The sequence below is a fragment of the Hydractinia symbiolongicarpus genome, chromosome 7 (assembly GCF_029227915.1).
Source record: "Hydractinia symbiolongicarpus strain clone_291-10 chromosome 7, HSymV2.1, whole genome shotgun sequence".
NCBI classification, from domain to species: domain Eukaryota; kingdom Metazoa; phylum Cnidaria; class Hydrozoa; order Anthoathecata; family Hydractiniidae; genus Hydractinia; species Hydractinia symbiolongicarpus.
In genome coordinates, this window is record NC_079881.1 from 13,820,557 (window position 1) to 13,847,129 (window position 26,573).

Sequence of the window (26,573 nt, forward strand, 5' to 3'; positions counted from 1 at the left end):
GGAAAGTATTTTCGTATATAAGACTTACTTTAACTTTAAGAATATTTAAAATGAAATTTTAACCAAATTCGATAATTTTGTTACTGTCTACTAACCGATGGTACTTTCGTACGTAAGACTTTCAATATTAAAGAATATGTGAAATGACATTTTAACGAAGTTCGATTTTGATATTTCAATATTGTAATGTCTACTTAAGGAGGGTATTTTTGGACATACGACTTATCAACATTTAAGAATATGTGAAATGACATTCTAACGAAATTCAATTTTGGTATTTCAATATTGTAATGTCTACTTAAGGAAAGTATTTTCGTATATAAGACTTACTTTAACTTTAAGAATATTTTAAATGAAATTTTAACCAAATTCGATAATTTTGTTACTCTCTACTAAACGATGGTACTTTCGTACGTAAGACTTTCAATATTAAAGAATATGTGAAATGACATTTTAACGAAATTCGATTTTGATATTTCAATATTGTAATGTCTACTTAAAGAAGGTATTTTTGCACATACGACTTATCAACATTTAAGAATATGTGAAATGACATTCTAACGAAATTCAATCTCGGTATTTCAATATTGTAATGTCTACTTAAGGAAAGTATTTTCGTATATAAGACTTTTTTCAACTTTAAGAATATTTGAAATGACGTTTTAACCCAATTCAGTTTTCATATTTAAATTTTTTACTGTCTTCTTAACGATGGTATTTTCGCACATAAGACTTTCAACATTTAAGGATATGTGAAATGACATTTTAACGAAATTCAATTTTGGTATTTCAATATTTTAATGTCTACTTAAGGAAAGTATTTTCGTATATAAGACTTACTTTAACTTTAAGAATATTTTAAATGAAATTTTAATCAAATTCGATAATTTTGTTACTGTCTACTAAGCGATGGTACTTTCGTACGTAAGACTTTCAATATTAAAGAATATGTGAAACGCCATTTTAACGAAACTCGATTTTGATATTTCAATATTGTAATGTCTACTTAAGGAAGGTATTTTTGGACATACGACTTATCAACATTTAAGAATATGTGAAATGACATTCTAACGAATTTCAATTTTGATATTTCAATATTGTAATGTCTACTTAAGAAAAGTATTTTCGTATATAAGACTTACTTTAACTTTAAGAATATTTGAAATGAAATTTTAACCAAATTGGACAATTTTGTTACTGTCTACTAAACGATGGTACTTTCGTACGTAAGACTTTCAATATTAAAGAATATGTGAAATGACATTTTAACGAAATTCGATTTTGATATTTCAATATTGTAATGTCTACTTAAGGAGGGTATTTTTGGACATACGACTTATCAACATTTAAGAATATGTGAAATGACATTCTAACGAAATTCAATTTTGGTATTTCAATATTGTAATGTCTACTTAAGGAAAGTATTTTCGTATATAGGACTTACTTTAACTTTAAGAATATTTTAAATGAAATTTTAACCAAATTCGATAATTTTGTTACTCTCTACTAAACGATGGTACTTTCGTACGTAAGACTTTCAATATTAAAGAATATGTGAAATGACATTTTAACGAAATTCGATTTTGATATTTCAATATTGTAATGTCTACTTAAAGAAGGTATTTTTGCACATACGACTTATCAACATTTAAGAATATGTGAAATGACATTCTAACGAAATTCAATCTCGGTATTTCAATATTGTAATGTCTACTTAAGGAAAGTATTTTCGTATATAAGACTTTTTTCAACTTTAAGATTTTTTGAAATGACGTTTTAACCCAATTCAGTTTTCATATTTAAATTTTTTACTGTCTTCTTAACGATGGTATTCTCGCACATAAGACTTTCAACATTTAAGGATATGTGAAATGACATTTTAACGAAATTCAATTTTGGTATTTCAATATTTTAATGTCTACTTAAGGAAAGTATTTTCGTATATAAGACTTACTTTAACTTTAAGAATATTTTAAATGAAATTTTAATCAAATTCGATAATTTTGTTACTGTCTACTAAGCGATGGTACTTTCGTACGTAAGACTTTCAATATTAAAGAATATGTGAAACGCCATTTTAACGAAACTCGATTTTGATATTTCAATATTGTAATGTCTATTTAAGGAAGGTATTTTTGGACATACGACTTATCAACATTTAAGAATATGTGAAATGACATTCTAACGAATTTCAATTTTGATATTTCAATATTGTAATGTCTACTTAAGAAAAGTATTTTCGTATATAAGACTTACTTTAACTTTAAGAATATTTTAAATGAAATTTTAACCAAATTGGACAATTTTGTTACTGTCTACTAAACGATGGTACTTTCGTACGTAAGACTTTCAATATTAAAGAATATGTGAAATGACATTTTAACGAAATTCGATTTTGATATTTCAATATTGTAATGTCTACTTAAGGAAGGTATTTTTGGACATAAGACTTATCAACATTTAAGAATATGTGAAATGACATTCTAACGAAATTCAATTTTGGTATTTCAATATTGTTTATCTACTTAAGGAAATTATTTTCGTATATAAGACTTATTTCAACTTTAAGAATATTTGAAATGAAGTTTTAACCCAATTCAGTTTTAATATTTAAAATTTTTACTGTCTACATAACGATGGTATTTTCACACATAAGACTTTCAACATTTAAGGATATGTGAAATGACATTTTAACGAAATTCAATTTTGATATTTCAATATTGTATTGTCTACTTAAGGAAGGTATCTTCGTATATAAGACTTACTTTAACTTTAAGAATATTTTAAATGAAATTATAATCAAATTCAATAATTTTGTTACCGTCTACTAAACGATGGTACTTTCGTACGTAAGACTTTCAATATTAAAGAATATGTGAAATGACATTTTAACGAAATTCGATTTTGATATTTCAATATTGTAATGTCTACTTAAGGAAGGTATTTTTGGACATAAGACTTATCAACATTTAAGAATATGTGAAATGACATTCTAACGAAATTCAATTTTGGTATTTCAATATTGTTTATCTACTTAAGGAAATTATTTTCGTATATAAGACTTATTTCAACTTTAAGAATATTTGAAATGAAGTTTTAACCCAATTCAGTTTTAATATTTAAAATTTTTACTGTCTACATAACGATGGTATTTTCACACATAAGACTTTCAACATTTAAGGATATGTGAAATGACATTTTAACGAAATTCAATTTTGATATTTCAATATTGTATTGTCTACTTAAGGAAGGTATCTTCGTATATAAGACTTACTTTAACTTTAAGAATATTTTAAATGAAATTATAATCAAATTCAATAATTTTGTTACCGTCTACTAAACGATGGTACTTTCGTACGTAAGACTTTCAATATTAAAGAATATGTGAAATGACATATTAACGAAATTCGATTTTGATATTTCAATATTGTAATGTCTACTTAAGGAAGGTATTTTTGGACATACGACTTATCAACATTTAAGAATATGTGAAATGACATTCTAACGAAATTCAATTTTGATATTTCAATATTGTGATGTCTACTTAAGGAAAGTATTTTCGTATATAAGACTTACTTTAACTTTAAGAATATTTTAAATGAAATTTTAACCAAATTCGATAATTTTGTTACTGTCTACTAAACGATGGTACTTTCGTACGTAAGACTTTCAATATTAAAGAATATGTGAAATGACATTTTAACGAAATTCGATTTTGATATTTCAGTATTGTAATGTCTACTTAAGGAAGTTATTTATGGACATACGACTTATCAACATTTAAGAATATGTGAAATGACATTCTAACGAAATTCAATTTCGGTATTTCAATTTTGTAATGTCTACTTAAGGAAAGTATTTTCGTATATAAGACTTTTTTCAACTTTAGGAATATTTGAAATGAAGTTTTAACCCAATTCAGTTTTCATATTTAAATTTTTTACTGTCTACTTAACGATGGTATTTTCGCACATAAGACTTTCAACATTTAAGGATATGTGAAATGACTTTTTAACGAAATTCAATTTTGATATTTCAAAATTGTATTATCTACTTAAGGAAGGTATATTCGTATATAAGACTTACTTTAACTTTAAGAATATCTTAAATGAAATTTTAATCAAATTCGATAATTTTGTTACTGTCTACTAAACGATGGTACTTTCGCACGTAAGACTTTCAATATTAAAGAATATGTGAAATGACATTTTAACGAAATTCGATTTTGATATTTCAATATTGTAATGTCTACTTAAGGAAGGTATTTTTGGACATACGACTTATCAACATTTAAGAATATGTGAAATGACATTCCAACAAAATTCAATTTTGTTATTTCAATATTGTAATGTCTACTTAAGGAAAGTATTTTCGTATATAAGACTTACTTTAACTTTAAAAATATTTGAAATGAAATTTTAACCAAATTCGATAATTTTGTTACTGTCTACTAAACGATGGTACTTTCGTACGTAAGACTTTCAATATTAAAAAATATGTGAAATGACATTTTAACGAAATTCGATTTTGATACTTCAATATTGTAATGTCTACTAAGGAGGGTATTTTTGGACATACGACTTATCAACATTTAAGAATATGTGAAATGACATTCTAACGAAATTCAATTTTGGTATTTCAATATTTTAATGTCTACTTAAGGAAAGTATTTTCGTATATAAGACTTACTTTAACTTTAAGAATATTTGAAATGAAATTTTAACAAAATTCGATAATTTTGTTACTGTCTACTAACCGATGGTACTTTCGTACGTAAGACTTTCAATATTAAAGAATATGTGAAATGACATTTTAACGAAGTTCGATTTTGATATTTCAATATTGTAATGTCTACTTAAGGAGGGTATTTTTGGACATACGACTTATCAACATTTAAGAATATGTGATATGACATTCTAACGAAATTCAATTTTGGTATTTCAATATTGTAATGTCTACTTAAGGAAAGTATTTTCGTATATAAGACTTACTTTAACTTTAAGAATATTTTAAATGAAATTTTAACCAAATTCGATAATTTTGTTACTCTCTACTAAACGATGGTACTTTCGTACGTAAGACTTTCAATATTAAAGAATATGTGAAATGACATTTTAACGAAATTCGATTTTGATATTTCAATATTGTAATGTCTACTTAAAGAAGGTATTTTTGCACATACGACTTATCAACATTTAAGAATATGTGAAATGACATTCTAACGTAATTCAATCTCGGTATTTCAATATTGTAATGTCTACTTAAGGAAAGTATTTTCGTATAAAAGACTTTTTTCAACTTTAAGAATATTTGAAATGACGTTTTAACCCAATTCAGTTTTCATATTTAAATTTTTTACTGTCTTCTTAACGATGGTATTTTCGCACATAAGACTTTCAACATTTAAGGATATGTGAAATGACATTTTAACGAAATTCAATTTTGATATTTTAATATTGTAATGTCTACTTAAGGAAAGTATTTTCGTATATAAGACTTACTTTAACTTTAAGAATATTTGAAATGAAATTTTAACCAAATTCGATAATTTTGTTACTGTCTACTAAAAGATGGTACTTTCGTACGTAAGACTTTCAATATTAAAGAATATGTGAAATGACATTTTAACGAAGTTCGATTTTGATATTTCAATATTGTAATGTCTACTTAAGGAGGGTATTTTGGACATACGACTTATCAACATTTAAGAATATGTGAAATGACATTCTAACGAAATTCAATTTTGGTATTTCAATATTGTAATGTCCACTTAAGGAAGGTATTTTCGTATATAAGACTTACTTTAACTTTAAGAATATTTTAAATGAAATTTTAACCAAATTCGATAATTTTGTTACTCTGTACTAAACGATGGTACTTTCGTACGTAAGACTTTCAATATTAAAGAATATGTGAAATGACATTTTAACGAAATTCCATTTTGATATTTCAATATTGTAATGTCTACTCAAAGAAGGTATTTTTGCACATACGACTTATCAACATTTAAGAATATGTGAAATGACATTCTAACGAAATTCAATTTCGGTATTTCAATATTGTAATGTCTACTTAAGGAAAGTATTTTTGTATATAAGACTTTTTTCAACTTTAAGAATATTTGAAATTAAGTTTTAACCCAATTCAGTTTTCAAATTTAAATTTTTTACTGTCTACTTAACGATGGTATTTTCGCACATAAGACTTTCAACATTTAAGGATATGTGAAATGACATTTTAACGAAATTCAATTTTGATATTTCAAAATTGTATTGTCTACTTAAGGAAGGTATTTTCGTATATAAGACTTACTTTAACTTTAAGAATATCTTAAATCTAATTTTAATCAAATTCGATAATTTTGTTACTGTCTACTAAACGATGGTACTTTCGTACGTAAGACTTTCAATATTAAAGAATATGTGAAATGACATTTTAACGAAATTCGATTTTGATATTTCAATATTGTAATGTCTACTTAAGGAGGGTATTTTTGGACATACAACTTATCAACATTTAAGAATATGTGAAATGACATTCCAACAAAATTCAATTTTGATATTTTAATATTGTAATGTCTACTTAAGGAAAGTATTTTCGTATATAAGACTTACTTTAACTTTAAGAATATTTGAAATGAAATTTTAACCAAATTCGATAATTTTGTTACTGTCTACTAAAAGATGGTACTTTCGTACGTAAGACTTTCAATATTAAAGAATATGTGAAATGACATTTTAACGAAATTCGATTTTGATATTTCAATATTGTAATGTCTTCTTAAGGAGGGTATTTTTGGACATACGAATTATCAACATTTAAGAATATGTGAAATGACATTCTAACGAAATTCAATTTTGGTATTTCAATATTTTAATGTCTACTTAAGGAAAGTATTTTCGTATATAAGACTTACTTTAACTTTAAGAATATTTGAAATGAAATTTTAACCAAATTCGATAATTTCGTTACTGTCTACTAAACGATGGTACTTTCGTACGTAAGACTTTCAATATTAAAGAATATGTGAAATGACATTTTAACGAAGTTCGATTTTGATATTTCAATATTGTAATGTCTACTTAAGGAGGGTATTTTTGGACATACGACTTATCAACATTTAAGAATATGTGAAATGACATTCTAACGAAATTCAATTTTGGTATTTCAATATTGTAATGTCCACTTAAGGAAAGTATTTTCGTATATAAGACTTACTTTAACTTTAAGAATATTTTAAATGAAATTTTAACCAAATTCGATAATTTTGTTACTCTCTACTAAACGATGGTACTTTCGTACGTAAGACTTTCAATATTAAAGAATATGTGAAATGACATTTTAACGAAATTCCATTTTGATATTTCAATATTGTAATGTCTACTCAAAGAAGGTATTTTTGCACATACGACTTATCAACATTTAAGAATATGTGAAATGACATTCTAACGAAATTCAATTTCGGTATTTCAATATTGTAATGTCTACTTAAGGAAAGTATTTTTGTATATAAGACTTTTTTCAACTTTAAGAATATTTGAAATGAAGTTTTAACCCAATTCAGTTTTCATATTTAAATTTTTTACTGTCTACTTAACGATGGTATTTTCGCACATAAGACTTTCAACATTTAAGGATATGTGAAATGACATTTTAACGAAATTCAATTTTGATATTTCAAAATTGTATTGTCTACTTAAGGAAGGTATTTTCGTATATAAGACTTACTTTAACTTTAAGAATATCTTAAATGTAATTTTAATCAAATTCGATAATTTTATTACTGTCTACTAAACGATGGTACTTTCGTACGTAAGACTTTCAATATTAAAGAATATGTGAAATGACATTTTAACGAAATTCGATTTTGATATTTCAATATTGTAATGTCTACTTAAGGAGGGTATTTTTGGACATACAACTTATCAACATTTAAGAATATGTGAAATGACATTCCAACGAAATTCAATTTTGATATTTCAATATTGTAATGTCTACTTAAGGAAAGTATTTTCGTATATAAGACTTACTTTAACTTTAAGAATATTTGAAATGAAATTTTAATCAAATTCGATAATTTTGTTACTGACTAATAAACGATGGTACTTTCGTACGTAAGACTTTCAATATTAAAGAATATGTGAAATGACATTTTAACGAAATTCGATTTTGATATTTCAATATTGTAATGTCTACTTAAGGAAGGTATTTTTGGACATACGACTTATCAACATTTAAGAATATGTGAAATGACATTCTAACGAAATTCAATTTCGGTATTTCAATATTGTAATGTCTACTTAAGGAAAGTATTTTCGTATATAAGACTTTTTTCAACTTTAAGAATATTTGAAATGAAGTTTTAACCCAATTCAGTTTTCATATTTAAATTTTTTACTGTCTACTTAACGATGGTATTTTCGCACATAAGACTTTCAACATTTAAGGATATGTGAAATGACATTTTAACGAAATTCAATTTTGATATTTCAAAATTGTATTGTCTACTTAAGGAAGGTATTTTAGTATATAAGACTTACTTTAACTTTAAGAATATCTTAAATGTAATTTTAATCAAATTCGATAATTTTGTTACTGTCTACTAAACGATGGTACTTTCGTACGTAAGACTTTCAATATTAAAGAATATGTGAAATGACATTTTAACGAAATTCGATTTTGATATTTCAATATTGTAATGTCTACTTAAGGAGGGTATTTTTGGACATACAACTTATCAACATTTAAGAATATGTGAAATGACATTCCAACGAAATTCAATTTTGATATTTCAATATTGTAATGTCTACTTAAGGAAAGTATTTTCGTATATAAGACTTACTTTAACTTTAAGAATATTTGAAATGAAATTTTAATCAAATTCGATAATTTTGTTACTGCCTAATAAACGATGGTACTTTCGTACGTAAGACTTTCAATATTAAAGAATATGTGAAATGACATTTTAACGAAATTCGATTTTGATATTTCAATATTGTAATGTCTACTTAAGGAAGGTATTTTTGGACATACGACTTATCAACATTTAAGAATATGTGAAATGACATTCTAACGAAATTCAATTTCGGTATTTCAATATTGTAATGTCTACTTAAGGAAAGTATTTTCGTATATAAGACTTTTTTCAACTTTAAGAATATTTGAAATGAAGTTTTAACCCAATTCAGTTTTCATATTTAAATTTTTTACTGTCTACTTAACGATGGTATTTTCGCACATAAGACTTTCAACATTTAAGGATATGTGAAATGACATTTTAACGAAATTCAATTTTAATATTTCAAAATTGTATTGTCTACTTAAGGAAGGTATTTTCGTATATAAAACTTACTTTAACTTTAAGAATATTTGAAATGAAATTTTAACCAAATTCTATAATTTTGTTACTGTCTACTAAACGATGGTACTTTCGTACGTAAGACTTTCAATATTAAAGAATATGTGAAATGACATTTTAACGAAGTTCGATTTTGATATTTCAATATTGTAATGTCTACTTAAGGAGGGTATTTTTGGACATACGACTTATCAACATTTAAGAATATGTGAAATGACATTCTAACGAAATTCAATTTTGGTATTTCAATATTGTAATGTCTACTTAAGGAAAGTATTTTCGTATATAAGACTTTTTTCAACTTTAAGAATATTTGAAATGAAGTTTTAACCCAATTCAGTTTTCATATTTAAATTTTTTACTGTCTACTTAACGATGGTATTTTCGCACATAAGACTTTCAACATTTAAGGATATGTGAAATGACATTTTAACGAAATTCAATTTTAATATTTCAAAATTGTATTGTCTACTTAAGGAAGGTATTTTCGTATATAAGACTTACTTTAACTTTAAGAATATTTGAAATGAAATTTTAACCAAATTCTATAATTTTGTTACTGTCTACTAAACGATGGTACTTTCGTACGTAAGACTTTCAATATTAAAGAATATGTGAAATGACATTTTAACGAAGTTCGATTTTGATATTTCAATATTGTAATGTCTACTTAAGGAGGGTATTTTTGGACATACGACTTATCAACATTTAAGAATATGTGAAATGACATTCTAACGAAATTCAATTTTGGTATTTCAATATTGTAATGTCTACTTAAGGAAAGTATTTTCGTATGTAAGACTTACTTATATTTTAAATGAAATTTTAACCAAATTCGATAATTTTGTTACTCTCTACTAAACGATGGTACTTTCGTACGTAAGACTTTCAATATTAAAGAATATGTGAAATGACATTTTAACGAAATTCGATTTAGATATTTCAATATTGTAATGTCTACTTAAAGAAGGTATTTTTGCACATACGACTTATCAACATTTAAGAATATGTGAAATGACATTCTAACGAAATTCAATTTCGGTATTTCAATATTGTAATGTCTACTTAAGGAAAGTATTTTCGTATATAAGACTTTTTTCAACTTTAAGAATATTTGAAATGAAGTTTTAACCCAATTCAGTTTTCATATTTAAATTTTTTACTGTCTACTTAACGATGGTATTTTCGCACATAAGACTTTCAACATTTAAGGATATGTGAAATGACATTTTAACGAAATTCGATTTTGATATTTCAAAATTGTATTGTCTACTTAAGGAAGGTATTTTCGTATATAAGACTTACTTTAACTTTAAGAATATCTTAAATGTAATTTTAATCAAATTCGATAATTTTGTTACTGTCTACTAAACGATGGTACTTTCGTACGTAAGACTTTCAATATTAAAGAATATGTGAAATGACATTTTAACGAAATTCGATTTTGATATTTCAATATTGTAATGTCTACTTAAGGAGGGTATTTTTGGACATACAACTTATCAACATTTAAGAATATGTGAAATGACATTCCAACGAAATTCAACTTTGATATTTCAATATTGTAATGTCTACTTAAGGAAAGTGTTTTTGTATATAAGACTTACTTTAACTTTAAGAATATTTGAAATGAAATTTTAACCAAATTCGATAATTTTGTTACTGCCTAATAAACGATGGTACTTTCGTACGTAAGACTTTCAATATTAAAGAATATGTGAAATGACATTTTAACGAAATTTGATTTTGATATTTCAATATTGAAATGTCTACTTAAGGAAGGTATTTTTGGACATACGACTTATCAACATTTAAGAATATGTGAAATGACATTCTAACGAAATTCAATTTCGGTATTTCAATATTGTAATGTCTACTTAAGGAAAGTATTTTCGTATATAAGACTTTTTTCAACTTTAAGAATATTTGAAATGAAGTTTTAACCCAATTCAGTTTTCATATTTAAATTTTTTACAGTCTACTTAACGATGGTATTTTCGCACATAAGACTTTCAACATTTAAGGATATGTGAAATGACATTTTAACGAAATTCAATTTTAATATTTCAAAATTGTTTTGTCTACTTAAGGAAGGTATTTTCGTATATAAGACTTACTTTAACTTTAAGAATATTTGAAATGAAGTTTTAACCCAATTCAGTTTTAATATTTAAATTTTTTACTGTCTACTTAACGATGGTATTTTCACACATAAGACTTTTAACATTTAAGGACATGTGAAATGACATTTTAACGAAATTCGATTTTGATATTTCAATATTGTAATGTCTACTTAAGGAAGGTATTTTCGTATATAAGACTTACTTTAACTTTAAGAAAATTTTAAATGAAATTTTAATCAAATTCGATAATTTTGTTACTGTCTACTAAAGGATGGTACTTTCGTACGTAAGACTTTCAATATTAAAGAATATGTGAAATGACGTATCAACGAAATTCGATTTTGATATTTCAATATTGTAATTTCTACTTAAGAAGGTATTTTTGGACATACGACTTATCAACATTTAAGAGTATGTGAAATGACATTCTAACGAAATTCAATTTTGATATTTCAATATTGTAATGTCCACTTAAGGAAAGTATTTTCGTATATAAGACTTACTTTAACTTTAAGAATATTTTAAATGAAATTTTAACCAAATTCGATAATTTTGTTACTCTGTACTAAACGATGGTACTTTCGTACGTAAGACTTTCAATATTAAAGAATATGTGAAATGACATTTTAACGAAATTCCATTTTGATATTTCAATATTGTAATGTCTACTCAAAGAAGGTATTTTTGCACATACGACTTATCAACTTTTAAGAATATGTGAAATGACATTCTAACGAAATTCAATTTCGGTATTTCAATATTGTAATGTCTACTTAAGGAAAGTATTTTTGTATATAAGACTTTTTTCAACTTTAAGAATATTTGAAATGAAGTTTTAACCCAATTCAGTTTTCAAATTTAAATTTTTTACTGTCTATTTAACGATGGTATTTTCGCACATAAGACTTTCAACATTTAAGGATATGTGAAATGACATTTTAACGAAATTCAATTTTGATATTTCAAAATTGTATTGTCTACTTAAGGAAGGTATTTTCGTATATAAGACTTACTTTAACTTTAAGAATATCTTAAATGTAATTTTAATCAAATTCGATAATTTTGTTACTGTCTACTAAACGATGGTACTTTCGTACGTAAGACTTTCAATATTAAAGAATATGTGAAATGACATTTTAACGAAATTCGATTTTGATATTTCAATATTGTAATGTCTACTTAAGGAGGGTATTTTTGGACATACAACTTATCAACATTTAAGAATATGTGAAATGACATTCCAACAAAATTCAATTTTGATATTTTAATATTGTAATGTCTACTTAAGGAAAGTATTTTCGTATATAAGACTTACTTTAACTTTAAGAATATTTGAAATGAAATTTTAACCAAATTCGATAATTTTGTTACTGTCTACTAAAAGATGGTACTTTCGTACGTAAGACTTTCAATATTAAAGAATATGTGAAATGACATTTTAACGAAATTCGATTTTGATATTTCAATATTGTAATGTCTTCTTAAGGAGGGTATTTTTGGACATACGAATTATCAACATTTAAGAATATGTGAAATGACATTCTAACGAAATTCAATTTTGGTATTTCAATATTTTAATGTCTACTTAAGGAAAGTATTTTCGTATATAAGACTTACTTTAACTTTAAGAATATTTGAAATGAAATTTTAGCCAAATTCGATAATTTCGTTACTGTCTACTAAACGATGGTACTTTCGTACGTAAGACTTTCAATATTAAAGAATATGTGAAATGACATTTTAACGAAATTCGATTTTGATATTTCAATATTGTAATGTCTACTTAAGGAGGGTATTTTTGGACATACGACTTATCAACATTTAAGAATATGTGAAATGACATTCTAACGAAATTCAATTTTGGTATTTCAATATTGTAATGTCCACTTAAGGAAAGTATTTTCGTATATAAGACTTACTTTAACTTTAAGAATATTTTAAATGAAATTTTAACCAAATTCGATAATTTTGTTACTCTCTACTAAACGATGGTACTTTCGTACGTAAGACTTTCAATATTAAAGAATATGTGAAATGACATTTTAACGAAATTCCATTTTGATATTTCAATATTGTAATGTCTACTCAAAGAAGGTATTTTTGCACATACGACTTATCAACATTTAAGAATATGTGAAATGACATTCTAACGAAATTCAATTTCGGTATTTCAATATTGTAATGTCTACTTAAGGAAAGTATTTTTGTATATAAGACTTTTTTCAACTTTAAGAATATTTGAAATGAAGTTTTAACCCAATTCAGTTTTCATATTTAAATTTTTTACTGTCTACTTAACGATGGTATTTTCGCACATAAGACTTTCAACATTTAAGGATATGTGAAATGACATTTTAACGAAATTCAATTTTGATATTTCAAAATTGTATTGTCTACTTAAGGAAGGTATTTTCGTATATAAGACTTACTTTAACTTTAAGAATATCTTAAATGTAATTTTAATCAAATTCGATAATTTTGTTACTGTCTACTAAACGATGGTACTTTCGTACGTAAGACTTTCAATATTAAAGAATATGTGAAATGACATTTTAACGAAATTCGATTTTGATATTTCAATATTGTAATGTCTACTTAAGGAGGGTATTTTTGGACATACAACTTATCAACATTTAAGAATATGTGAAATGACATTCCAACGAAATTCAATTTTGATATTTCAATATTGTAATGTCTACTTAAGGAAAGTATTTTCGTATATAAGACTTACTTTAACTTTAAGAATATTTGAAATGAAATTTTAATCAAATTCGATAATTTTGTTACTGACTAATAAACGATGGTACTTTCGTACGTAAGACTTTCAATATTAAAGAATATGTGAAATGACATTTTAACGAAATTCGATTTTGATATTTCAATATTGTAATGTCTACTTAAGGAAGGTATTTTTGGACATACGACTTATCAACATTTAAGAATATGTGAAATGACATTCTAACGAAATTCAATTTCGGTATTTCAATATTGTAATGTCTACTTAAGGAAAGTATTTTCGTATATAAGACTTTTTTCAACTTTAAGAATATTTGAAATGAAGTTTTAACCCAATTCAGTTTTCATATTTAAATTTTTTACTGTCTACTTAACGATGGTATTTTCGCACATAAGACTTTCAACATTTAAGGATATGTGAAATGACATTTTAACGAAATTCAATTTTGATATTTCAAAATTGTATTGTCTACTTAAGGAAGGTATTTTAGTATATAAGACTTACTTTAACTTTAAGAATATCTTAAATGTAATTTTAATCAAATTCGATAATTTTGTTACTGTCTACTAAACGATGGTACTTTCGTACGTAAGACTTTCAATATTAAAGAATATGTGAAATGACATTTTAACGAAATTCGATTTTGATATTTCAATATTGTAATGTCTACTTAAGGAGGGTATTTTTGGACATACAACTTATCAACATTTAAGAATATGTGAAATGACATTCCAACGAAATTCAATTTTGATATTTCAATATTGTAATGTCTACTTAAGGAAAGTATTTTCGTATATAAGACTTACTTTAACTTTAAGAATATTTGAAATGAAATTTTAATCAAATTCGATAATTTTGTTACTGCCTAATAAACGATGGTACTTTCGTACGTAAGACTTTCAATATTAAAGAATATGTGAAATGACATTTTAACGAAATTCGATTTAGATATTTCAATATTGTAATGTCTACTTAAGGAAGGTATTTTTGGACATACGACTTATCAACATTTAAGAATATGTGAAATGACATTCTAACGAAATTCAATTTCGGTATTTCAATATTGTAATGTCTACTTAAGGAAAGTATTTTCGTATATAAGACTTTTTTCAACTTTAAGAATATTTGAAATGAAGTTTTAACCCAATTCAGTTTTCATATTTAAATTTTTTACTGTCTACTTAACGATGGTATTTTCGCACATAAGACTTTCGACATTTAAGGATATGTGAAATGACATTTTAACGAAATTCAATTTTAATATTTCAAAATTGTATTGTCTACTTAAGGAAGGTATTTTCGTATATAAAACTTACTTTAACTTTAAGAATATTTGAAATGAAATTTTAACCAAATTCTATAATTTTGTTACTGTCTACTAAACGATGGTACTTTCGTACGTAAGACTTTCAATATTAAAGAATATGTGAAATGACATTTTAACGAAGTTCGATTTTGATATTTCAATATTGTAATGTCTACTTAAGGAGGGTATTTTTGGACATACGACTTATCAACATTTAAGAATATGTGAAATGACATTCTAACGAAATTCAATTTTGGTATTTCAATATTGTAATGTCTACTTAAGGAAAGTATTTTCGTATATAAGACTTTTTTCAACTTTAAGAATATTTGAAATGAAGTTTTAACCCAATTCAGTTTTCATATTTAAATTTTTTACTGTCTACTTAACGATGGTATTTTCGCACATAAGACTTTCAACATTTAAGGATATGTGAAATGACATTTTAACGAAATTCAATTTTAATATTTCAAAATTGTATTGTCTACTTAAGGAAGGTATTTTCGTATATAAGACTTACTTTAACTTTAAGAATATTTGAAATGAAATTTTAACCAAATTCTATAATTTTGTTACTGTCTACTAAACGATGGTACTTTCGTACGTAAGACTTTCAATATTAAAGAATATGTGAAATGACATTTTAACGAAGTTCGATTTTGATATTTCAATATTGTAATGTCTACTTAAGGAGGGTATTTTTGGACATACGACTTATCAACATTTAAGAATATGTGAAATGACATTCTAACGAAATTCAATTTTGGTATTTCAATATTGTAATGTCTACTTAAGGAAAGTATTTTCGTATGTAAGACTTACTTATATTTTAAATGAAATTTTAACCAAATTCGATAATTTTGTTACTCTCTACTAAACGATGGTACTTTCGTACGTAAGACTTTCAATATTAAAGAATATGTGAAATGACATTTTAACGAAATTCGATTTAGATATTTCAATATTGTAATGTCTACTTAAAGAAGGTATTTTTGCACATACGACTTATCAACATTTAAGAATATGTGAAATGACATTCTAACGAAATTCAATTTCGGTATTTCAATATTGTAATGTCTACTTAAGGAAAGTATTTTCGTATATAAGACTTTTTTCAACTTTAAGAATATTTGAAATGAAGTTTTAACCCAATTCAGTTTTCATATTTAAATTTTTTACTGTCTACTTAACGATGGTATTTTCGCACATAAGACTTTCAACATTTAAGGATATGTGAAATGACATTTTAACGAAATTCAATTTTGATATTTCAAAATTGTATTGTCTACTTAAGGAAGGTATTTTCGTATATAAGACTTACTTTAACTTTAAGAATATCTTAAATGTAATTTTAATCAAATTCGATAATTTTGTTACTGTCTACTAAACGATGGTACTTTCGTACGTAAGACTTTCAATATTAAAGAATATGTGAAATGACATTTTAACGAAATTCGATTTTGATATTTCAATATTGTAATGTCTACTTAAGGAGGGTATTTTTGGACATACAACTTATCAACATTTAAGAATATGTGAAATGACATTCCAACGAAATTCAAGTTTGATATTTCAATATTGTAATGTCTACTTAAGGAAAGTATTTTCGTATGTAAGACTTACTTATATTTTAAATGAAATTTTAACCAAATTCGATAATTTTGTTACTCTCTACTAAACGATGGTACTTTCGTACGTAAGACTTTCAATATTAAAGAATATGTGAAATGACATTTTAACGAAATTCGATTTAGATATTTCAATATTGTAATGTCTACTTAAAGAAGGTATTTTTGCACATACGACTTATCAACATTTAAGAATATGTGAAATGACATTCTAACGAAATTCAATTTCGGTATTTCAATATTGTAATGTCTACTTAAGGAAAGTATTTTCGTATATAAGACTTTTTTCAACTTTAAGAATATTTGAAATGAAGTTTTAACCCAATTCAGTTTTCATATTTAAATTTTTTACTGTCTACTTAACGATGGTATTTTCGCACATAAGACTTTCAACATTTAAGGATATGTGAAATGACATTTTAACGAAATTCAATTTTGATATTTCAAAATTGTATTGTCTACTTAAGGAAGGTATTTTCGTATATAAGACTTACTTTAACTTTAAGAATATCTTAAATGTAATTTTAATCAAATTCGATAATTTTGTTACTGTCTACTAAACGATGGTACTTTCGTACGTAAGACTTTCAATATTAAAGAATATGTGAAATGACATTTTAACGAAATTCGATTTTGATATTTCAATATTGTAATGTCTACTTAAGGAGGGTATTTTTGGACATACAACTTATCAACATTTAAGAATATGTGAAATGACATTCCAACGAAATTCAACTTTGATATTTCAATATTGTAATGTCTACTTAAGGAAAGTGTTTTTGTATATAAGACTTACTTTAACTTTAAGAATATTTGAAATGAAATTTTAACCAAATTCGATAATTTTGTTACTGCCTAATAAACGATGGTACTTTCGTACGTAAGACTTTCAATATTAAAGAATATGTGAAATGACATTTTAACGAAATTTGATTTTGATATTTCAATATTGAAATGTCTACTTAAGGAAGGTATTTTTGGACATACGACTTATCAACATTTAAGAATATGTGAAATGACATTCTAACGAAATTCAATTTCGGTATTTCAATATTGTAATGTCTACTTAAGGAAAGTATTTTCGTATATAAGACTTTTTTCAACTTTAAGAATATTTGAAATGAAGTTTTAACCCAATTCAGTTTTCATATTTAAATTTTTTACTGTCTACTTAACGATGGTATTTTCGCACATAAGACTTTCAACATTTAAGGATATGTGAAATGACATTTTAACGAAATTCAATTTTAATATTTCAAAATTGTTTTGTCTACTTAAGGAAGGTATTTTCGTATATAAGACTTACTTTAACTTTAAGAATATTTGAAATGAAGTTTTAACCCAATTCAGTTTTAATATTTAAATTTTTTACTGTCTACTTAACGATGGTATTTTCACACATAAGACTTTTAACATTTAAGAATATGTGAAATAACATTCTAACGAATTTCAATTTTGATATTTCAATATTGTATTGTCTACTTAAGGAAGGTATTTTCGTATATAAGACTTACTTTAACTTTAAGAATATTCTAAATGAAATTTTAATCAAATTCGATAATTTTGTTACTGTCTACTAAACGATGGTACTTTCGTACGTAAGACTTTCAATATTAAAGAATATGTGAAATGACATTTTAACCAAATTCGATATTGATATTTCAATATTGTAATGTCTACTTAAAGAAGGTATTTTTGCACATACGACTTATCAACATTTAAGAATATGTGAAATGACATTCTAACGAAATTCAATTTTGATATTTCAATATTGTAATGTCTACTTAAGGAAAGTATTTTCGTATAAAAGACTTATTTCAACTTTAAGAATATTTGAAATGAAGTTTTACCCCAATTCAGTTTTAATATTTAAATTTTTTACTGTCTACTTAACGATGGTATTTTCACACATAAGACTTTCAACATTTAAGGACATGTGAAATGACATTTTAACGAAATTCGATTTTGATATTTCAATATTGTAATGTCTACTTAAGGAAGGTATTTTCGTATATAAGACTTACTTTAACTTTAAGAAAATTTTAAATGAAATTTTAATCAAATTCGATAATTTTGTTACTGTCTACTAAAGGATGGTACTTTCGTACGTAAGACTTTCAATATTAAAGAATATGTGAAATGACATATCAATGAAATTCGATTTTGATATTTCAATATTGTAATTTCTACTTAAGAAGGTATTTTTGGACATACGACTTATCAACATTTAAGAGTATGTGAAATGACATTCTAACGAAATTCAATTTTGATATTTCAATATTGTAATGTCTACTTAAGGAAAGTATTTTCGTATGTAAGACTTACTTTAACTTTAAGAATATTTTAAATGAAATTTTAACCAAATTCGATAATTTTGTTACTGTCTACTAAACGATGGTACTTTCGTACGTAGGACTTTCAATATTAAAGAATATGTGAAATGACATTTTAACGAAATTCGATTTTGGTATTTCAATATTGTAATGTCTACTTAAGGAAGGTATTTTTGGACATACGACTTATCAACATTTAAGAATATGTGAAATGACATTCTAACGAAATTCAATTTCGGTATTTCAGTATTGTAATGTCTACTTAAGGAAAGTATTTTCGTATATAAGACTTTTTTCAACTTTAAGTATATTTGAAATGAAGTTTTAACCCAATTCAGTTTTCATATTTAATTATTTTACTGTCTACTTAACGATGGTATTTTCGCACATAAGACTTTCAACATTTAAGGATATGTGAAATGACATTTTAACGAAATTCAATTTTAATATTTCAAAATTGTATTGTCTACTTAAGGAAGAAATTTTCGTATATAAGACTTACTGTAACTTTAAGAATATTTTAAATGAAGTTTTAACCCAATTCAGTTTTCATTTTTAAATTTTTTACTGTCTACTTAATGATGGTATTTTCACACATAAGACTTTCAACATTTAAGAATATGTGAAATAACATTCTAACGAATTTCAATTTTGATATTTCAATATTGTATTGTCTACTTAAGGAAGGTATTTTCGTATATAAGACTTACTTTAACTTTAAGAATATTCTAAATGAAATTTTAATCAAATTCGATAATTTTGTTACTGTCTACTAAACGATGGTACTTTCGTACGTAAGACTTTCAATATTAAAGAATATGTGAAATGACATTTTAACGAAATTCGATTTTGATATTTCAATATTGTAATGTCTACTTAAAGAAGGTATTTTTGCACATACGACTTATCAACATTTAAGAATATGTGAAATGACATTCTAACGAAATCAAATTTTTGTATTTCAATATTGTAATGTCTACTTAAGGAAAGTATTTTCGTATATAAGACTTATTTCAACTTTAAGTATATTTGAAATGAAGTTTTAACCCAATTCAGTTTTCATATTTAAATTTTTTACTGTCTACTTAACGATGGTATTTTCGCACATAAGACTTTCAACATTTAAGGATATGTGAAATGACATTTTAACGAAATTCAATTTTAATATTTCAAAATTGTATTGTCTACTTAAGGAAGAAATTTTCGTATAAAAGACTTATTTCAACTTTAAGAATATTTGAAATGAAGTTTTACCCCAATTCAGTTTTAATATTTAAATTTTTTACTGTCTACTTAACTATGGTATTTTTGGACATACGACTTATCAACATTTAAGAATATGTGAAATGACATTCTAACGAAATTCAATTTTGATATTTCAATATTGTAATGTCTACTTAAGGAAAGTATTTTCGTATATAAGACTTACTTTAACTTTAAGAATATTTTAAATGAAATTTTAACCAAATTCGATAATTTTGTTACTCTCTACTAAACGATGGTACTTTCGTACGTAAGACTTTCAATATTAAAGAATATGTGAAATGACATTTTAACGAAATTCGATTTTGATATTTCAATATTGTAATGTCTACTTAAGGAAGGTATTTTTGGACATATGACTTATCAACATTTAAGAATATGTGAAATGACATTCTAACGAAATCCAATTTTGGTATTTCAATATTGTAATGTCTACTTAAGGAAAGTATTTTCGTATATAAGACTTATTTCAACTTTAAGAATATTTGAAATGAAGTTTTAACCCAATTCAGTTTTAATATTTAAATTTTTTACTGTCTACTTAACGATGATATTTTCGCACATAAGACTTTCAACATTCAAGGATATGTGAAATGACATTTTAACGAAATTCAATTTTGATATTTCAATATTGTATTGTCTACTTAAGGAAGGTATTTTCGTATATAAGACTTACTTTAACTTTAAGAATATTTTAAATGAAATTTTAATCAAATTCGATAATTTTGTTACTGTCTACTAAACGATGGTACTTTCGTACGTAAGACTTTCAATATTAAAGAATATGTGAAATGACATTTTAACGAAATTCGATTTTGATATTTCAATATTGTAATGTCTACTTAAGGAAGGTATTTTTGGACATACGACTTATCAACATTTAAGAATATGTGAAATGACATTCTAACGAATTTCAATTGTGATATTTCAATATTGCAATGTCTACTTAAGGAAAGTATTTTCGTATATAAGACTTATTTCAACTTTAAGAATATTTGAAATGAAGTTTTAACCCAATTCAGTTTTAATATTTAAAATTTTTACTGTCTACATAACGATGGTATTTTCACACATAAGACTTTCAACATTTAAGGATATGTGAAATGACATTTTAACGAAATTCACTTTTGATATTTCAATATTGTATTGTCTACTTAAGGAAGGTATTTTCGTATATAAAACTTACTTTAACTTTAAGAATATTTTAAATGAAATTTTAATCAAATTCGATAATTTTGTTACTGTCTACTACACGATGGTACTTTCGTACATAAGACTTTCAATATTAAAGAATATGTGAAATGACATTTTAACAAAATTCGATTTTGATATTTCAATATTGTAATGTCTACTTAAGGAAAGTATTTTCGTATATAAGACTTACTTTAACTTTAAGAATATTTTAAATGAAATTTTAACCAATTTCGGCAATTTTGTTACTGTCTACTAAGCGATGGTACTTTCGTACCTAAGACTTTTAATATTAAAGAATATGTGAAATGACATTTTAACGAAATTCGATTTTGATATTTCAATATTGTAATGTCTACTTAAGGAAGGTATTTTTGGACATACGACTTATCAACATTTAAGAATATGTGAAATGACATTCTAACGAAATTCAATTTTGGTATTTCAATATTATAATGTCTACTTAAGGAAAGTATTTTCGTATATAAGACTTTTTTCAACTTTAAGAATATTTGAAATAAAGTTTTAACCCAATTCAGTTTTCATATTTAAATTTTTTACTGTCTACTTAACGATGGTATTTTCAAACATAAGACTTTCAACATTTAGGGATATGTGAAATGACATTTTAACGAAATTCGATTTTGATATTTCAATATTGTAATGTCTACTTAAGGAAGGTATTTTCGTATATAAGACTTACTTTAACTTTAAGAAAATTTTAAATGAAATTTTAATCAAATTCGATAATTTTGTTACTGTCTACTAAACGATGGTACTTTCGTACGTAAGACTTTCACTATTAAATAATATGTGAAATGACATTTTAACGAAATTCGATTTTGATATTTCAATATTGTAATGTCTACTTAAGGAAGGTATTTTTGGACATACGACTTATCAACATTTAAGAATATGTGAAATGACATTCTAACGAAATTCAATTTTGATATTTCAATATTGTATGGTGTACTTAAGGAAGGTATTTTCGTATATAAGACTTACTTTAACTTTAAGAAAATTTTAAATGAAATTTTAATGAAATTCGATAATTTTGTTACTGTCTACTAAACGATGGTACTTTCGTACGTAGGACTTTCAATATTAAAGAATATGTGAAATGACATTTTAACGAAATTCGATTTTGGTATTTCAATATTGTAATGTCTACTTAAGGAAGGTATTTTTGGACATACGACTTATCAACATTTAAGAATATGTGAAATGACATTCTAACGAAATTCAATTTCGGTATTTCAGTATTGTAATGTCTACTTAAGGAAAGTATTTTCGTATATAAGACTTATTTCAACTTTAAGAATATTTGAAATGAAGTTTCAACCCAATTCAGTTTTAATATTTAAAATTTTTACTGTCTACATAACGATGGTATTTTCACACATAAGACTTTTAATATTTAAGGATATGTGAAATGACATTTAAACGAAATTCAATTTTGATATTTCAATATTGTAATGTCTACTTGAGGAAGGTATTTTCGTATATAAGACTTACTTTAACTTAAAGAATATTTTAAATAAAATTTTAAGTCTACTAAAAGAAGATATTTTCGTATATAAGACTTATTTTAACTTTAAGAATATTTTAAATGAAATTTTAATCAAATTCGATAATTTTGTTACTGTCTACTAAACGATGGTACTTTCGTACGTAAGACTTTCACTATTAAATAACATGTGAAATGACATTTTAACGAAATTCGATTTTGATATTTCAATATTGTAATGTCTACTTAAGGAAGGTATTTTTGGACATACGACTTATCAACATTTAAGAATATGTGAAATGACATTCTAACGAAATTCAATTTTGATATTTCAATATTGTATGGTGTACTTAAGGAAGGTATTTTCGTATATAAGACTTACTTTAACTTTAAGAAAATTTTAAATGAAATTTTAATCAAATTCGATAATTTTGTTACTGTCTACTAAACGATGGTACTTTCGTACGTAGGACTTTCAATATTAAAGAATATGTGAAATGACATTTTAACGAAATTCGATTTTGGTATTTCAATATTGTAATGTCTACTTAAGGAAGGTATTTTTGGACATACGACTTATCAACATTTAAGAATATGTGAAATGACATTCTAACGAAATTCAATTTCGGTATTTCAGTATTGTAATGTCTACTTAAGGAAAGTATTTTCGTATATAAGACTTTTTTCAACTTTAAGTATATTTGAAATGAAGTTTTAACCCAATTCAGTTTTCATATTTAAATTTTTTACTGTCTACTTAACGATGGTATTTTCGCACATAAGACTTTCAACATTTAAGGATATGTGAAATGACATTTTAACGAAATTCAATTTTAATATTTCAAAATTGTATTGTCTACTTAAGGAAGAAATTTTCGTATATAAGACTTACTGTAACTTTAAGAATATTTTAAATGAAGTTTTAACCCAATTCAGTTTTCATTTTTAAATTTTTTACTGTCTACTTAACGATGGTATTTTCACACATAAGACTTTCAACATTTAAGAATATGTGAAATAACATTCTAACGAAATTCAATTTTGATATTTCAATATTGTATTGTCTACTTAAGGAAGGTATTTTCGTATATAAGACTTATCAACATTTAAGAATATGTGAAATGACATTCTAACGAAATTCAATTTTGATATTTCAATATTGTATGGTGTACTTAAGGAAGGTATTTTCGTATATAAGACTTACTTTAACTTTAAGAAAATTTTAAATGAAATTTTAATCAAATTCGATAATTTTGTTACTGTCTACTAAACGATGGTACTTTCGTACGTAGGACTTTCAATATTAAAGAATATGTGAAATGACATTTTAACGAAATTCGATTTTGGTATTTCAATATTGTAATGTCTACTTAAGGAAGGTATTTTTGGACATACGACTTATCAACATTTAAGAATATGTGAAATGACATTCTAACGAAATTCAATTTCGGTATTTCAGTATTGTAATGTCTACTTAAGGAAAGTATTTTCGTATATAAGACTTTTTTCAACTTTAAGTATATTTGAAATGAAGTTTTAACCCAATTCAGTTTTCATATTTAAATTTTTTACTGTCTACTTAACGATGGTATTTTCGCACATAAGACTTTCAACATTTAAGGATATGTGAAATGACATTTTAACGAAATTCAATTTTAATATTTCAAAATTGTATTGTCTACTTAAGGAAGAAATTTTCGTATATAAGACTTACTGTAACTTTAAGAATATTTTAAATGAAGTTTTAACCCAATTCAGTTTTCATTTTTAAATTTTTTACTGTCTACTTAACGATGGTATTTTCACACATAAGACTTTCAACATTTAAGAATATGTGAAATAACATTCTAACGAAATTCAATTTTGATATTTCAATATTGTATTGTCTACTTAAGGAAGGTATTTTCGTATATAAGACTTACTTTAACTTTAAGAATATTCTAAATGAAATTTTAATCAAATTCGATAATTTTGTTACTGTCTACTAAACGATGGTACTTTCGTACGTAAGACTTTCAATATTAAAAAATATGTGAAATGACATTTTAACGAAATTCGATATTGATATTTCAATATTGTAATGTCTACTTAAAGAAGGTATTTTTGCACATACGACTTATCAACATTTAAGAATATGTGAAATGACATTCTAACGAAATTCAATTTTGATATTTCAATATTGTAATGTCTACTTAAGGAAAGTATTTTCGTATAAAAGACTTATTTCAACTTTAAGAATATTTGAAATGAAGTTTTACCCCAATTCAGTTTTAATATTTAAATTTTTTACTGTCTACTTAACTATGGTAATTTTGGACATACGACTTATCAACATTTAAGAATATGTGAAATGACATTCTAACAAAATTCAATTTTGATATTTCAATATTGTAATGTCTACTTAAGGAAAGTATTTTCGTATATAAGACTTACTTTAACTTTAAGAATATTTTAAATGAAATTTTAACCAAATTCGATAATTTTGTTACTCTCTACTAAACGATGGTACTTTCGTACGTAAGACTTTCAATATTAAAGAATATGTGAAATGACATTTTAACGAAATTCGATTTTGATATTTCAATATTGTAATGTCTACTTAAGGAAGGTATTTTTGGACATACGACTTATCAACATTTAAGAATATGTGAAATGACATTCTAACGAAATCCAATTTTGGTATTTCAATATTGTAATGTCTACTTAAGGAAAGTATTTTCGTATATAAGACTTATTTCAACTTTAAGAATATTTGAAATGAAGTTTTAACCCAATTCAGTTTTAATATTTAAATTTTTTACTGTCTACTTAACGATGATATTTTCGCACATAAGACTTTCAACATTCAAGGATATGTGAAATGACATTTTAACGAAATTCAATTTTGATATTTCAATATTGTATTGTCTACTTAAGGAAGGTATTTTCGTATTTAAGACTTACTTTAACTTTAAGAATATTTTAAATGAAATTTTAATCAAATTCGATAACTTTGTTACTGTCTACTAAACGATGGTACTTTCGTACGTAAGACTTTCAATATTAAAGAATATGTGAAATGACATTTTAACGAAATTCGATTTTGATATTTCAATATTGTAATGTCTACTTAAGGAAGATATTTTTG